The 6943-nt window shown below is 39.1% G+C and overlaps 1 non-coding gene across 1 annotated transcript; it reads left to right on the top strand.

Annotated features, from left to right (window-relative positions):
- Positions 1–1242: 1242 nt before the first annotated feature.
- On the top strand, positions 1243–1346 carry LOC112773944 (small nucleolar RNA R71). The gene has a single exon (XR_003188463.1). It is a non-coding gene; the product is annotated as a small nucleolar RNA R71 (small nucleolar RNA).
- Positions 1347–6943: the final 5597 nt, after the last annotated feature.

Consider the following 6943-nt stretch of genomic DNA (forward strand, 5'->3'; position numbering starts at 1 on the left):
CAGATTTTAAAATTTTCAACCAAGCATTCAAGAGAACTTTAATGGGCTCCTCAAGAACCTTTGGTTCCATTAGTTCTTCAATAGGAGAGTCCTCAGTGGCCTTCGGGTACCCAACTACTCCTATTGTGGTATTCAATGCCAAAACTTGTGTTTCTTTGGGCGTTGAACGCCCAGCTTGAATACCTTTACTGGCGTTCAACGCCAGCTTTTGTGCTGCCTTGGGCATTGAACACCCAGTAAAGACCTCCTTACTAGCGTTCAACGCCAGTGATGGTGGCTTTTCGGGTGTTGTCTTTCTTACTGGCATTCAACGCCAATGATAGTGCTACCATGGGCGTTGAACGCCTAGTAAGGACCTCCTTACTGGCGTTCAACGCCAGGAATGGCTCCTCTTTGGGTGTTAAACGCCCAGTAAGGACTTCCTTACTCGTGTTCAATGCCAGAGTATGCCCTTCAAATTCAGCCTTAGCCTCTACAGTGATGGCCTTGCACTCTTCTCTTGGGTTTGCTTCAGTGTTGCTAGAAAGAGTGTTAGGAGGGGTCTCAGGGATTCTCTTGCTCAGCTGACTAACTTATACCTCCAAATTTCTGATGGAGGACCTAGTTTCTATAATGAAACTTTGAGTGGTCTTAGAGAGTTCAAAGACTATGGTTGCTAAGTTAGAAAGGCTCTACCTAGAAGTCTCTATCTGTTGCTGAGAAGATGGGAATGGTGGTCTGTTCTTGAACCTATTTTGGGTTCTTCCACCTTGATTATTGTTGAAGCCTTGATGAGGCTTCTGTTGATCCTTCTATGAGAGGTTAGGATGATTTCTCCATAAGGAGTTGTAGGTGTTTTTATAGGGTTCTCCCATATAATTTACCTCTTCCATCATGGGTTGATCTGGATCATACAGATCTCCATCATAGGAGGTATCTTGAGTGCTGCCAGCTGCAGCTTGCACTCCAGTCAACTGCTGAGAAGTCATATTGACCTGTTGGGTCAAGATCTTGTTCTGAGCCAAAATGGCATTCAAATTGTCAATTTCCAAGACTCCTTTCTTTTGAGCTACCCTATTGTTCACACGGTTTCTCACAAAAGTATACATGAATTGGTTGTTTGCAACCATATCAATGAGTTTCTGTGCCTCCTCAAACATTTTCTTCAAGTGGAGTGATCCACCAATAGAATGGTCCAATGACACCTTGGATATCTCAGATAGACCATCATAGAAAATTCCGAGGATAGACAATTCTCAGAGCATGTCAAGAGGACACCTCCTCATCAGTTTCTTGTATCTTTTCCAAGCTTCATAGAGGGATTCACCCTCTTTTTGTTTGAAGGTTTAAACTTCCACCCTGAGTTTACTCAGTTTTTGAGGTGGAAAGAACTTGGCCAAGAAAGCATTGATGCGTGACAGAAGTTAGACCAATTAAGAGTCTCTTAATAAGAGAAATGCGTTCCAAGTATAGCCCTTAACCAGCTAAAGTCTGCCTCACCAATTTAAAAAAGGGTTGTCACAAATTTGAGAAATAAACATACTGGGAGTATGAGTCCCAGGTCATCTCCCAACGAGTTGCAGGAAAGCGTGCTATTTTATTAACTAGAAGTTTTCCAGAAAAGTTCAGTTTTGATAATGAGTAAAAATAATTGTAAATTAAAGCAACAAAAATAAAGTAAGAACAATTATTGATATTCTAAATAAAAAGCCTTGAGTGGGGGAATGATTAATTGGAAGTTCTATCCTTGTTGGAATCTTCTCTAGTGTAGTGTAAAGAGGTTGTGGTTTTCACTTAGTTAACCCTTACTAAATAAAGGAAAGTCAAGTGATTGAGCTAACTCTTACCCGCAAATCCTAGTCCTCTCCCTTGGGAAGGTCTAGCGTTAGTAGGTACAGGATTTGCCAACAACGTCTAATTTAACTAAGCACTTGAGCATTCCAACTCAAGTGACTCTTCTTAATCAACCCCCATGTCAAGTAGAAAATCTACTCCATTGACATGGAATTAATACTCATAAAAATATAAGAAGACATAATTAAATGAAATAAAAAAGAGATTTAAAATTAATTAAAAATAAAAGTAACTCTATATATTAATAAATTCAAAATGCAACATACCTAATTGAATAGGGTCAATGATCAACATGAAAAGAGTAAAGGAATAAGAAAACAAACTAAAGTGATGTCTTTTCAGAGGTAATGACTCCTCAGCATCCAAAATCCAAAGCGAAAGCATAAACTATCAATGTAAAGTTAATCTAGATTCTGATCTAAAACTAAAAGTAATCCTAATATAGATGTATCTGAATGTATGTGGATGTGTATTGAGTCTCTGCATGTTCATTAGCTTTAGTTTGTGTTTCTGGCCAAAAACTAGATTAAAATGCGGCCCGAAATCGCCCCCAGCGTATTCTGTTATTTCTGCAGATCGCGCAGGTCACGCGTACGCGTCGTCCACGCGTTCGCGTCATTCAGCGATTTTTCTTGTCACGCGTTTGCATCGTCCATGTGTTCACATCAATCATGTAGACTCCAATCCACGTGTTTGCGTCAGGCACGCGTTCGCGTCGCTGTGATTTCTTCATTTCGCATGCTCGCATGAGCCATGCGGTCGCGTCGATGTTCGCTGGTCATCTCCTTGGTTTCTTGTGTTCCTTCCAATTTTGCAAGCTTCCTCTCCATTCTCTGAGCCATTCCTGCCCTATGAAGCCTGAAACACTTAACACACGGATCACGGCATCGAATGGTATCAAGGAGAGTTAAAATGTACTAATTAAAGGTTTCTAAGAAGCAAGTTTTCAACCATAAACAATACTAGGAAGGAATTATAAAATTCATGAAATCTATATGAATAAGTAGGTAAAGACTTTATAAAACCACTCAAATAAACACAATATAAATCATAAAATAATGGTTTATCAACCTCTCCACACTTAAACATTAGCATGTCCTTATGCTTAGCTTAAGGAGATAAAATAAATGAGTCAGAAAATGTAAGACTCATGCAATGCAATTCAACCTATATATATATGAATGCAATTATATGATTCTTATCCACTTGGTTAAAAATAAATAAGCTCTTCAAGACAAACATAAATCAAATTCCACTAATTCAATTTATACAGTAAGAACAGATAAAAAAGTAAGAGGACAGCTCATAAAAGCAGGGAACATAGAATTAAGCATTGAACCCTCACTGATGGTGTATATGCACTCTAATCTCTCAAGTGTATAGGGTAATCACTCTACTTTTCTCTAATCATGCTTTCTAAACTTTGTTCTTCACCTAACCAATCAACAATATTTAAAGTACTAATGCAAACATCATGAGGTCTTTTAAAGGTTGTAATGGGGCCAAGGCAAAGGTGAGGGTATATATATGGCTAAGTGAGCTAAAATATGAATCTTTGACTTAACTTAAGCTCTTACCTAACTAGAATCATGCCTAACTACCCATAATTTCCACTTTCACATTCCATACTCATGTATTAACTTTTTATCTTAATTTTCTTATAACATATGCATTGGAGCTTTACTTAACTTAGAATTGGGGTAATTTTGTCTCCTTATTTATTTAAATATTTATTGAATATTTTTGGATTTTTTTAAATATAAATAACATATCAATGCACATGGATTTTTAATTTTTCTATTTTACATGAGTAGGTACCCAAATTCCCATTATTTTATCATGACACATACCCTCATTAACCCATGTTCCCACAATCTTCCCATACTCAATTAACACATAATTTCTATCTTAAGCTAACCAAAGATTCAATTGGGGTATTTAATTATTTTTCCGCTTAAGGCTAGTAATGTGGTAAAATATAGAACAAATGGGATTTAAAAGGCTCAAAGTGGCTAACAAAGGTAATTTAAAGGGTAGGCTTATTTGGGATAAGTGAGCTAAACAATTGATGGCCTCAATCATATGCATGCATATAACACATTAAACATTGGACATATAGAATGGAACAAAATAAAGATTATAATCATAGGGAAAAAAATACACAAGAAAAATATTATGGTTAAATAGTGTAACCACGTAATTAGGCTTAAGTCTCATAGGTTGTGTGTTCTTAGCTTTTTAAACTGTGTCCCAATTACAACTTCAAACAAATTTAACACAAAAGTTTTGATTTAAATTAGTGAAATTTTTCAAAATTAGGGTCTTAAGAGAAACTTATTATTTTTCAACCAAATAGAACATGCATGCAACTAATTATTACTATGCAATCTATCCTAAAGAAAAACTAACTAAGTATCCTATTTTATTGGTGTTTAGGAAAGAGAAATTACCTCCGGAAGTCAGGTACTGACCGACCTCCCCACACTTAAAGCTTTGCACCGTCCTCGGTGCCATCTGTCAGGAACAAAGGGGGGCTGGTAGCAGCATCTCCACCATCGGGACCGTCATGGCTCCCTGTGCTGGTAAATGAAGTGGAGTCCGGGGTGTCTGGGTCTTCATTAGGTGGGTGGTTACCAACAAGTAGCTCCTTGAGGTATGTAAATCTGCGCTTGTTACGGCGCTCTCTTTGCTTTTCTTTTTCGGTCAAGCCGGTCTAGCCTTCCAAGTATCTGATGGAGCAGTTGGTTTGTTGAAGGTGCTTGTGACGTGGAAGAAGAAGGGATATCTTTTGCTAGTTATGTGCTCTGGTTGATAGTGGCTGCTGGAGGCCTGATATACTTCCCATTAGGGACATATTGATCATCTCGTGGAATTATGGCCTTGGTGTCCCCAGCTCTATAGGAGACTCCGGATGCTGAGACTAGATCTGAAACCAAGGCGTGGAAAGGTAGGTTGCCCCCAATCTGTACGTGTCCCATAGCATGCCGAATGTGTCTTGGTAAATTCAGGTGCTGGTTTGTAAGGATACACCAGAGTAAATTGAGTGCTTGGAAAGATGTAATGGGACATAATTTGTGCCCATACTCGAGCCTCCAAGGTAAGTGCGGAAGCCGATATGCCCTTAGGTCGGGAACGATGGTATCCGTAGATCCATATGCTGCTAGGTTGTGCGATAACTCTGAGAACGGCGTCCCAGTCAAATTGGTATGTCTGGCGCTTGAATGAGGCTTCTTGAAATGCATCTAATCCTTCTGGAGCAGGGGGAAGATCTAAAGCTTGTTGAATGGCCTCTTCAGTTATGGGGACTTACTTCTGACGGACATAGACAGACTGCATGGATGGCATGTGAAAATTGGAGTAGAATTCAACTACCCATGATAGATTAATCTGCCGTGGCTGTCTCTGTAGGAATCCCCATTGTGTTTGCTCGATGCGGGGCTCAACAATTTCAGCAATGTTGGTTGGGAGGATGAGAAGGTGCTCTTTGTTATAGTTCCTTGCTGCCAGGATGAGGAACATCTGCTCAAAGTAGCGATTAGTAAACCACGCAGTGTCCTTTGCTGGAAAGGCTTTTTCTTTTTCATCGACCTTAATGATCCTCTTGATTTGTTTTGTTGAGGGTTTCACCGCTGTTGAAAATGGCTCTTCCACTAATGTTCTTTTTGTTCCTCTCCTTGCTGGTGGTTTGGAAGTAGCTTTCTCTTTACCTTTCTTGGTGGCCATCCTGAAAAAGGAAAGAGAACGTAATATGTAAAGCTAAGGGTTCGAGCAAGGGAGCGAACATTAAATGCGATAATCAATGCACGGTAAAGAAGGATGTCGTTAACACATGGTCTAGACTACATGTGAAAGGTTCATCAAAGGTAACATAGCAAGTGCATGTAGTGGCAATTAAATGCAAGATGTTTATTGGCATGCTGGCAAAGGCATGAGTAGCATAGATCAAGCATTCAATGTCCAAGTTAGATTACCAAGCCTTTCAAACTAATAATCTGTTTGTATTGACAATTATATTTAATTAATAAAATATAAAAGGGGTTTTGTGAAAAACAGGCATTAGAGTAGTAGAATAGAATAATTAAAAATAATGTGCAATGCCATATGGGCTTTTTCACAAACACATAGCATGCATGGTAAATATGTTATTGAAAGTAGGAATTTGAACATGCAAGCAACCCTTTAAGAAGTAATATTTAATTGTCAAACAATTCCACAATTACTCACAAGTAAAATATAGAAAATAATAACCCAAATAAATTTCTAACACCAATTAAAGGAATAAAGAGAAAAAGGAAGAAAAGGAAAATATAGGTAATAAAAGTGAAAAGAGAAAGAAAACATAAATAAAAATAATAAAGGAAAAATAAAAAGTAAAGAAAGAATGAAAATAACCTTGATAATGGATGTGAAAAAGAAGGGAGGAGAAAGTAATAAGTGAGAAAGAGTAAAGAGGGAAGAAGGGAGAAGAAAGAAATAAGAAGGAAAAAGAAAAATTAGGATTTTGGGAAGAAAAGATATGATATTTGGCTGATTTGGATAAGCTGTGCACCGCATGTGACGCAGACGCATGGGTCATGCGGTCGGGTGGTATGTCATGTTTTTCAAGTGACGCGAACGCGTGGGTCACGCGGTCGCATGACTTGATTTGTGCGAGTGGCGTGAGAGCAGCCTCGCGTTCACGCGACTCTCTATTTCAAACTCATTTTGCCAAAATTTAGGGTGACGCGTATGAGTGAGTGACGCGATCGCGTGAATGGCCATATTTTGAGGACGACGTAGCCCGTGGGGCACGCGGTCGCGTGATATGGCTGGTGCATCTAGCATCATTCCAGCCCAGGTCCATCATGACTTGCTGTCATACATCTCTTTTACGTCAATTTTTTAGGGGCACGCGTTCGCATGGGTCAGCGACGCGGTCGTGTGGGCATGTTTGTGCCTAACGCACGCCTCCAGCCACGCTTTCGCGTGACTTTCTGTTCAATTCTCTTTTCTTCAGAACGCACATATGACGCGGACACGTCAGCGACGCTTACGCGTCGCATGCATTTTTTTTATATGCAATATGCAAATGCAAATGCAGGCTATATGCAAATATATGCAGAGATTATGA

The sequence above is a fragment of the Arachis hypogaea genome, chromosome 18 (assembly GCF_003086295.3).
Source record: "Arachis hypogaea cultivar Tifrunner chromosome 18, arahy.Tifrunner.gnm2.J5K5, whole genome shotgun sequence".
NCBI lineage: Eukaryota > Viridiplantae > Streptophyta > Magnoliopsida > Fabales > Fabaceae > Arachis > Arachis hypogaea.